Source organism: Phalacrocorax carbo, chromosome 19 (assembly GCF_963921805.1).
Source record: "Phalacrocorax carbo chromosome 19, bPhaCar2.1, whole genome shotgun sequence".
NCBI lineage: Eukaryota > Metazoa > Chordata > Aves > Suliformes > Phalacrocoracidae > Phalacrocorax > Phalacrocorax carbo.
This window is the reverse complement of record NC_087531.1, coordinates 3,621,965-3,632,364: the sequence shown is the minus strand read 5'-3', so window position 1 is coordinate 3,632,364 and position 10,400 is coordinate 3,621,965. Positions and strand designations below refer to the sequence as shown.

The 10,400-nt window shown below is 43.6% G+C and overlaps 2 non-coding genes across 2 annotated transcripts; one reads left to right on the top strand and one right to left on the bottom strand.

Moving 5' to 3' along the window:
- The first annotated feature begins 279 nt into the window (after positions 1-279).
- Positions 280-351, top strand: TRNAG-UCC (transfer RNA glycine (anticodon UCC)). The gene has a single exon. It is a non-coding gene; the product is annotated as a tRNA-Gly (tRNA).
- A 300-nt stretch (positions 352-651) lies between these two features.
- On the bottom strand, positions 652-724 carry TRNAV-CAC (transfer RNA valine (anticodon CAC)). Its single transcript has one exon. It is a non-coding gene; the product is annotated as a tRNA-Val (tRNA).
- Between the last annotated feature and the right edge of the window lie 9,676 nt (positions 725-10,400).

The window sequence follows — 10,400 nt, the reverse complement described above, 5'->3', positions numbered from 1 at the left end:
CGTGGGAGGGAGTGATGCCTGCGGAAGGACGGAACTATTCTCCCTAGCGAGGGGGGTGTAGAGAGAATAAAGGCTCACAGAGGGTAAAAAAAGCAAAAAGATAATATTCTTTCCCCACCCAGCCTCCGAGAGAGGACCCTAATTCAGCATTCATTGCAGCCCTGCGGCGTTTGTGGTGATATTCTCAGCGCTCGCTACGCCTTCCCCCCCACTGCTGGGGGATGGTTGGGTCCAGAAGCAAAGCTTGCTGAAGAAGGCCGGGCAAACATCATTCATCAGGCGTTGGTGGTATAGTGGTTAGCATAGCTGCCTTCCAAGCAGTTGACCCGGGTTCGATTCCCGGCCAACGCAGCGTTTGTTTTTTTTTTTTTTCTTCATTTTAAATTTTTTTCCATCCCCCACCGATTCCGAGGCAAATTCTGCACGCGAAGCGCCCCGTCCAGCTGCAAGTTTTACCCACCTGAACCCCGGCGGTCGCCAGCTGGGCGCGGCGGGACGCGGGCGCTGCCCGGTGGTGCGGTACATGGTGCCGTTACTTCTCTCCCAGCTGGCGGCGGGGCCCCGAGCCATCGGGGGGGGTGGTGGGGAAATAAATAAAACTAAATAGAAGAAAAAAAAAAAAGAAAACAACACCCACAAGAAAAACACAAGTGTTTCCGCCCGGGATCGAACCGGGGACCTTTCGCGTGTGAGGCGAACGTGATAACCGCTACACTACAGAAACCCGCACTACTATCTCCTTCAGGGCGGCATGTGATGTTGCCGCGCTCCCGCGGGTACATGCCCGCCCCTCACCTCAGGGCAGCCTGAGGCAAAACCTACCCCAAACGACGAGAAATGCAGTGCGGGATTCCAAGTGATTAGCGCTAATGAGTAATTAGTGCGTCCAGAGGCCAGCTCACCTCAGAAGGCGGCGGGTGTCCCTGGGCCACGCTTGGCGGTGCACCCCTCAGACAGGGGACGGCCCCCAAAGGAACTTGCCGCTTCCCGCTGAAGGGGAAGCAGGAGGGGCTCACCCCAAACCGGCACGGCCTGGCCTTGCACCCTGCTCCGAGCCTTGGGGGCTGCCGGGAGGCCCGGGACAGGCCTCAGCCTCTAGGCCCCAGCACATCCCCTGGGCCCGCCAGGCATGGAGGCCGAGCACAGGTTAAGGAGGGCAGGACGTGCCAGACTTTGGGCCACTTTTGAAGAAGCATCTTTTCTTCCTAAGGCAGCTGCCACCAGATGTCGGTAGAATAGTGGCAACAGGGAGCAGAGCTCCCCGCAGAGCTGCTCAGGATCCAGCTGGAAGAAGACTGGCCGTTTCCTGAGCAAAAAGAACAGACCCTCGGTGGTCTCCCTTTGCTGGGGCAAAGTTTTCCCTCCCTGCAAATGAAGCTTCTCTAATGCACAATGGGCCAGACTGTTCACATCACCGGTGTCTCTCCAAGGCAGCGGGAGCTGCAGCAGGATGGGACAGAGCAGGGTGACATGATGCCAGCATCGCAATGTAGTGAGTTTCCCATCACTGAGGTTTTAGGCAAAGTCCCTGTTGACGATCCCAGGTGGTTCTAGGAATATGCTAGTTCCTCTTCTTTCATCTTAATGAGGTGTTAATGATACAAAAATTCGCGGATACTATCTTTCAAAGTCCGAACCTCCCCGTAAGAGGAAGCGGAGTATCCAGAAAGTTCCCGAAATAAAACTCAATAGCAACAAAGTCACTATTAAGCAGGCATCCTTTATTACAGCGCTGGGCAGCACTGGGGATTGATCCACCATAAGTGCTCCAGTGATTCAGTAAACTTCTAAAGATTATATACTATGAAGTCATACATATTAATAAGATTCACGAGGATTCATTAACATATGTAAAAGCTCAAGCTGCATGCATAGTTGTCCTTTTAGTGGTCTTTGGGAGTCCTCCAGTGGTCTCTGATGGTCTTCCTCACCTGTCCGCTGGCTGAACTTTGGGTTTCCTTTGCCCATATATAGTCATTGAATGAGCTCCTCGGTCCTTTAGCCTTGGACTGTCACAAGGGGTTGATTTAAACTAGTTCCTCGAGTGCTTATCTCGGCACTGATGTCCTGAGTCTCTGTTATCAATGAATTTACGAGCTTATTCACTATCTTTTAATCCTGTCTGGCACCAAGTTGCATTCTTCAAAACCCTGAAACTATCTTTGCAAGGGAGGAAACCACAAGAGAACAAGGATGCTTACAATAAGGACTAAGTCAAGGACTGTCAGGGGTTTAGTTCTTTCATTCCCCCCTTTTCTTTAAGCTTTGTAAATTCCTTTACAAAGGTTCTAAATTTTCATATTTCATTATCTTAGGTAAAGCCCAAACTCTTATTGCCAATTTCTTTAGCTTATACCACAAACAGTAATTGACGACACTTAGTATAATAACAAATGCTAACAATATCAAAAGCGGGTGAACTAAAATATTCAAAGTTTTCTCTGCAGAGGGTGAGTACCCTGAAAAGATATCCCACCAATGATGGGCAGTATCAGATTCAATTTGACTCGACAGTCCGACAAGCTTGTCTCCAGTTATTATTGAAAAAAATGAATATGTTTGTCCATGCCAAGTTAAATGGGTTATGTTCTTGAGACATCCTATGAATGGGGTGGTTACATTGTATTGTTCAACTACTGATCGATTGTTAGTTACTAAACACACATGTCTGGCATTAACTTCTACAAACTTTTCAAACACATTAGGAGACAGGATCGTCCATTTACAATTGTTAACAGAGTGTTCTAATAAGCAGGGCTCTCATACTCGAGATTGTTGTCCACACAAGATTCCATCAGAGGTGGTTTCACAAAGATCTAAATCGTATGTTTTGTTATTGTTCCCAATATACTTCCCTTGGAATTCTGGTAACCAATATTCTGGGCTCCCTTGACTCAAAAAGAGGATTGGCAGAATTAAAAATTTACACATTACTTTGGGGTCAGTTATATTATAGTATACTAATTTTCCTGCACACCATCTATCATAACACTGCACAAATTGTGAATAGGCTTTTATCCAGTGTCTAGGTAAAACCCATTGTCCAAATAATTTTCTCCACATAAATTCATTATTACTCATTAAGTAGGACTGCACCTTATTCTTTTGTTCTAATTGCCACATGACTTGTAGAGTACAGACAGTCCAGTCCACAAATTTTGTCAAATTTTTTAAGTGATTGTATCTGGGTAATTATACTCTTATTAAAGAGATATAAGGACTCTTTATCATATTCTAAATTCTGTATCTGAGGATTAAAGGTGGTTGGCATCCATTCAGCCTGAATCTTGATTGCTTGAGCTACATCAAATCCTGCAGTTCCAACTTTACTCCTTAAAGTTTCCAGATCTACTGAATTTAGTAGTCCTAACCCAGTTCCTGCACCTCTGAGTAAAGTATCATACCAAGCTCGTTTTACTTTGCAGGGAGGGGTGGCTGGAAAAGATATGACAACATATGCTTTTGCCTTATCTTTGCCACATTCTTACAAGTGGATGGTAATCTAATTAATTGGTCCTGATTCACTGCAGGTCGTGGATTCAACAATGTTAAGGAGACTGCCACCCCAGCAGTCCTATTAATGCTTCCATTTGTACACATTAGTGTATCCCAGTTACCAGTTTTCCAAGTATGCGTCCCCTTTATGAGGGTGTTATTTTGAAGAAAGCACTTCTTCATCTGCAGTGGAGGCCCTATCCCTTTGATTGCACAACATTTTAAGGCAACATTCGTTATCACAGTGACATCTGTCAAATTTGAACATAATACAAAGGTCATTCCATGCCATCCCGTCAATTTATCACTCCTAGTATAGGGTTCCCACAAAGAGCAGTTTTCAGCAAACTGAACTAATGTATTGGTGTTATTTCCCCAAATCCACCAGAGACTATCAACAGATTCGCTTCTTTTCTTCAGGGGCTAACTGGGAGTAAATGCACTTATTAATTCAAGACAACAACATAGCAATATTAATGTTAGTTTCGGGTCAGCCTTATAGACGTGGGTCCTACGGGTTGGGACTTCCATGGTCCTTCAGGTGCCTTTTTAATTCTGGAATAGTGGATCCAAGCAGCGTGCTTCTCAAGCTTGACCGCAGTGTAAGTCGTAAGCAGAACTTAAAAAGGGCCGCTCCACTTCTCTTCGAGAGGATCACCTGAAATATTTTTAACATAAACCCAATCTCCAGGTTTGAACAAGTGCACTGGGGAATCTAACCCCCATGCTCTAGTGGACATCACTAATCCATTTACTTCTTGTAATTGTTTTCCCAATGCAATCAGATATTGTTGTAGATTAATCTCTCCTACCTGGGTGGGATCTTGTCCTTGATATCTAGTCTGAAAGGGTCTCCCATATAGAATTTCAAAAGGACTCAGTTTTTCCTTAGTTCTTGGCTTGACTCGGAGCCTTAGTAACACAATAGGGAGGGCTTGATCCCACCTTAAATTCGTCTCCTGGCAGATTTTACTCAATTGTATCTTTATTAAATGATTCATCTTTTCTACTTGCCCACTTGCTTGCGGGCGATAAGTTGTGTGTAATTTCCAATTAATTTCTAAAAATTTACTAACTTGTTGAACTACTTGTGCCACAAAGTGTGGTCCCCTATCAGAGGAGATCACTTCTGGCACGCCAAATCTGGGAATAATTTCTCTCAATAAGACTTTTGTTACTTCTCGGGCTTTATTTGTTCTGCAGGGGAAAGCTTCAGGCCATCCGGAAAAGGTATCAGTTAATACTAATAGATATCTGTACCCCCCTTTTCTAGGGAGTTCCGTGAAGTCTATCTGCCAGTTCTGGCTTGGAACATTCCCTTTACCAATACTTCCAAATTTCACCCGATTCTCTACCTTTGGGTTATTCTTTAAGCATATTTCGCATCTATCAACTATAGTTTTTATAGTTTGAAACAAATTTCTAGCTATCATCTGCTTGGTAAGGGAATTGTACAAAGCTTCAGTTCCCCAATGAGTTTTATCATGTTCTGTTTTTATTAATTTCCATAATATTCTGAAGGGAACTACTATTTTGTTATCTTTTAACATTGCCCATCCTGTCGGGCCAATTTCAGCCTTTAAATCAGTAATTAACTTCTGATCCTTTCTATCATATTCAACTATCTCAGGTAGTGGCAAAGATTTTTCAGGAATTAGGCCTAATACCTCACCTTGTTCCGCAGCTTGCCTTGCCTCATGATCAGCTAATTTATTTCCTACTTCCCTGTCAGTGTTACCTTTCTGATGTCCTTTGCAGTGCATAATTGCTACTGCCGACGGAAGTTGTACAGCATCTAGAAGTCGCAAAATTATATCAGCATGTTTTATGACTTTCCCTTGAGCGGTTAAAAGTCCTCGCTCTTTCCAAATTGCCCCGTGGGCATGAACTACACCAAAGGCATATTTTGAGTCTGTCCAGATATTTACTCGCAAACCTTCAGCAAGCTCTAATGCTCTTACTAAAGCGATTATTTCGGCCCGTTGTGCAGATGTGCCCTTAGGGAGTGACTTTGCTTCCACTACTTGGTCTGTGGTGGTCACCGCATATCCTGCCATTCGAACTCCATTCCTTACAAAACTGCTCCCATCAATATACCAAGTGTGGTCAGCTTCCTCCAGCGGCTCCTCCTTCAAGTCGGGCCTACTCGCATACACAGTCTCAATGGTTTCTATGCAGTCATGCACGACAGTCTCCATTTCCTGTTTATCAGTTAAAAAGGAAGCAGGATTGATAATAGTGGATGTGACAATTTCTATATCATCCTGTTCCATCAAAACTGATTGATATTTCAAGAATCTTGATGGCGAGAGCCAGTGTCCCCCTTTTTGTTCTAAAACGGAGGTTACAGTTTGGGAAGTGTGCACAATCATCTTCTGTCCCAATGTGAATTTTCGGGCTTCTTGGATAATCAAGACCACAGCAGCTACTGCCCGAAGGCATCCTGGCCATCCTTTGCTTACTTCATCCAGTTGTTTGGAGAAGTATGCAACAGCTCGTTTATAAGGACCCAATTTCTGGGCCAAAATTCCCAAAGCTACTCCTTGCCTTTCATACGAGAACAGCCAAAAGGGCTTAGTTACATCGGGCAGGCCCAAAGCTGGAGCCCTCATTAGTTCCAATTTCAGTTCTTTGAATGCCCGCCTGGCTTCATCTGTCCATATTAATTGTGTCAAGCTACTTTTCAACAGTTCATACAAAGGTTTAACCAGAAGTCCATAATTATAGATCCATAATCGGCACCAACCTGTCATTCCCAAAAAGGTTCGAAGTTCTTTTACCGTGGTTGGTTCTGGAGTCCTGCAAATGGCTTCTTTCCGGTCATTCCCGAGCTGTCTCTGTCCCTTAGAAATCACGAATCCCAAGTATATTACTTCTTTCTTCAAGATCTGGGCTTTCTGTAATGAGACTCGGTAACCACTTAGTCCAAGAAAGTTTAACAAACTCACAGTCCATTCTTTACATTCTTCATCCTTTTCTGTGGCTATCAAAATATCATCTACATACTGTAAAAGAGTACCATTTCCTGGAGGTCTTTCCCAGGCCTCTAATTCTTTAGCTAATTGATTTCCAAAGATCGTGGGGCTGTTTTTAAATCCTTGAGGTAACACTGTCCAGGTTAGTTGGGTTTTTCGTCCTGAGTCAGGGTTTTCCCATTCAAAGGCAAATAAATTGCGGCTTTCAGGGGCCAAGGTGAGGCAAAAGAATGCATCTTTCAGATCTAATACTGTGAACCATTCATAAGTTTCTTTTAAATTAGTTAGTAAGGTGTATGGGTTTGCCACTACCGGATATAGATCTTCAACTATCTTATTTATTGCCCGCAGGTCTTGTACCAATCGATATGTTTTGCCATCAGGCTTTTTGATAGGCAAAATAGGAGTGTTATACTCTGAAGAGCATTCAATCAATAATCCAAATCTTATGAATTCCTCTATAATACTTTTCACTCCTCGCCTGTCCTCTAATTTCAGGGCATATTGCCTTACTTTGACAGGCTGTGCCCCCACTTTGAGTTTAACAACAACCAATTCTGCATTTTTGGCCTTTCCAGGGATTCCTGATGCCCATACTCCTGGATATACCTGGTCTTTTATTTCCTGTATAATTTCCTGTCCCCTAACCTGTGGTTCAGTGAGGGTCAAACTTAAAATTTCAATGTGGTTTTCTTCTGGTATTTTAAATTCAATTTCCCCTTCATTAAATTTTATTTCAGCATTCAATTGTTCTAATAAGTCTCTTCCCAAAAGTGGTCTAGGAGCTTCAGGCAGGTAGAGAAATTTGTGAATCCCTACACTTTTCCCAATTTTGAATTTCAAGGGTTTCAAAAAGAAAGCTTTCTCGACCTGTCCAGTTGCTCCCACAATATTAACATTTTGTTTACTTATGGGCAGTAACTCCTGATTTAATACTGAAAATGTGGCACCTGTATCTACTAGAAATTCTACAGGTTTTTCTTCTTTCCCTAGCTGTATTTTTACCAAGGGTTCCGCTAGGGAAGATTCCCCTGGTCTCCATCAACTTTCTTCCGTGCTGGCAACTGTCACCGGTTTGCTCAGTCTTGGGCAATCCTTCTTCCAATGCCCCATTTGCTTACAATAAGAGCATTGATCTCTCAAGAGGGGTTGATTTCTTCTGGGTGGGGCACTTACACCACTTCTTACAACTCCTCTCCCCTCATTAGTGTTGTTTATCTGACCCCCTGTGGTGCGCAAGGCAGCCACTGTAGCATTAGCAATTGTTCTGCCCATCATTCTCTCCTTCTGACTGTCTCTGTTCCGATACACTTGCCAAGCAGTCTCCAGCAATTTTTCTAAATCTCTTGCATCTGTTCCTTGCACTTTCTGTAACTTTCTCCTGATATCATCCACCGACTGTCCCAAAAACAGGAATATCAACTGACCCTTTCCCTCCTGGGAGGTAGGGTCTAAAGGAGTATATTTCTGCATTCCTTCTTTTAACCGATTCAAAAAAATCAGTAGGAGATTCCTTTTTATCTTGTTTTATTTCGTACAATTTAGACCAATTTACTGGTTTTGGGACAGCATTTCTTATTCCATAAGCAATCCATTCCCTGTACCTCACTAATAATTCCCTGGCTCCTGTTTGGTTGGGGTCCCAGCCAGGATTGGTAACTGGAACATGATTATCCACCGTTCCTGGCAGGGTTCCAGCCAAAACCAGAGCCTGTACCTGGGCTCTGGCTGCTCTCACAACCATCTGCTTTTCTGACTCACTAAACACCACATCTAACATTGCATCCACATCCTCCCAATCAGGGTCCTGAGTTTTCACAATCAATTCAAATCCTTTAGCAACCTTTTCAGGATCGTCCCGATAATTCCCTGCAGTAATTCGCCAGCCGTCCAAGTCTGCTAAAGTAAAAGGCACTTTGATTCTAACAGGTCCTCCCACTCCCATCGCCTGCCTTAAAGGGGCCTGTATAATAGGTCCCATTTTGCTCCGAGTCCTGGCAGTGATGGGAGAAAATCCGATATCAGTTTCTTCCCTGACTCCTTCCTCCGATTCTTTAACCCCGACCGCACCAGCATCTCCTTCCCTATCACCTTCTCTCTCTGGCGGAGGCAAATAATCCTCCAGCCTTTCATTCTGTGAGCCAACTTTTAAACATCTCTGTCCAATGCTACACGCCGAACAACACCTCTTTAATTTTGTCTTTTGCTTATTTTTCTCTTTTTCTATCACCAGAACCATAGGGTCCTGGGGTGTTAGATTGATTCCACATTCTTTCTGCCATTCAGGGTGATTTCGCAGGGTGAAAAACATATCGGCATAACCCACTTCATCCCATTTTCCTTCACGGCGTAGAAATAAAATGAGTTGTAACAAAGTATTATACTTTAAAGTTCCATTAAAAGGCCATTTTTCTCCTTCATCTAGCTTATATAAAGGCCACCACTGATTACAATATTTTATCAAGGTTTTACGATCCACACTACCTCCAGGTGTTTCCCCGATATCTTCCAGTGGGCCAAAATGCAGCCCAAAGAGCTCTTTTTCAGAACTCCACCTTGTTGGTTCCCCATTCTTAAACTTATACTACACAAAGACAAAGACAAAGACAAAGGCTAGGGTATAAACACCACACACAATTAACAATTACAGCACAGACACAATAACCACTACTACCTCCCACTAATAACAAATGCCAGCATAAGCTGGTCAGAAACTTGCAAATACGCGTATACCAAACATATAGCGTATATCACATACGCATATGTAAACCAAAATCAAATACAAATGCACAAACAAACGACCATACCAATCAATTGATCAATACAACCATGCAACGTAGTAACCAAGTGATTAATACAAATCGTACATGCAATTGTATGCTACCCTGCGGGGTTCTCACGAACTGCGACTGACGGGTAGCTTCAAATGACCGGTCCCCAAAACCAAAAAGAATGCCTTATTCTTACCAGAGGTCCTTGTCTGCCCCTGCACGGATCCGCCGAATCGGGGAGTCCCTCCAGAGAATTCTCCGGGGCCGGCCAAGGGAGTCTCCGACTCAGGGGGTCCTGCAGCCGGACAGAGATGGTCCCATCTGGGTCGCCAAAACTGATACAAAAATTCGCGGATACTATCTTTCAAAGTCCGAACCTCCCCGTAAGAGGAAGCGGAGTATCCAGAAAGTTCCCGAAATAAAACTCAATAGCAACAAAGTCACTATTAAGCAGGCATCCTTTATTACAGCGCTGGGCAGCACTGGGGATTGATCCACCATAAGTGCTCCAGTGATTCAGTAAACTTCTAAAGATTATATACTATGAAGTCATACATATTAATAAGATTCACGAGGATTCATTAACATATGTAAAAGCTCAAGCTGCATGCATAGTTGTCCTTTTAGTGGTCTTTGGGAGTCCTCCAGTGGTCTCTGATGGTCTTCCTCACCTGTCCGCTGGCTGAACTTTGGGTTTCCTTTGCCCATATATAGTCATTGAATGAGCTCCTCGGTCCTTTAGCCTTGGACTGTCACAAGGGGTTGATTTAAACTAGTTCCTCGAGTGCTTATCTCGGCACTGATGTCCTGAGTCTCTGTTATCAATGAATTTACGAGCTTATTCACTATCTTTTAATCCTGTCTGGCACCAAGTTGCATTCTTCAAAACCCTGAAACTATCTTTGCAAGGGAGGAAACCACAAGAGAACAAGGATGCTTACAATAAGGACTAAGTCAAGGACTGTCAGGGGTTTAGTTCTTTCATTAACAGCTCATACACCCATGGCAATCAGGTTTTTTTGGTAAAACCCCAGCCCTTAGAATCAGGTGGTAATGTGAGAATTATTTTTCCTGTTCTGTTTTGTTTGTTGAAGTGTGTTTTATGCTCTGCTGGCTGCAGAGAAAAGCTTAGAAGGGAGAAATTAATCATAGACCCCGA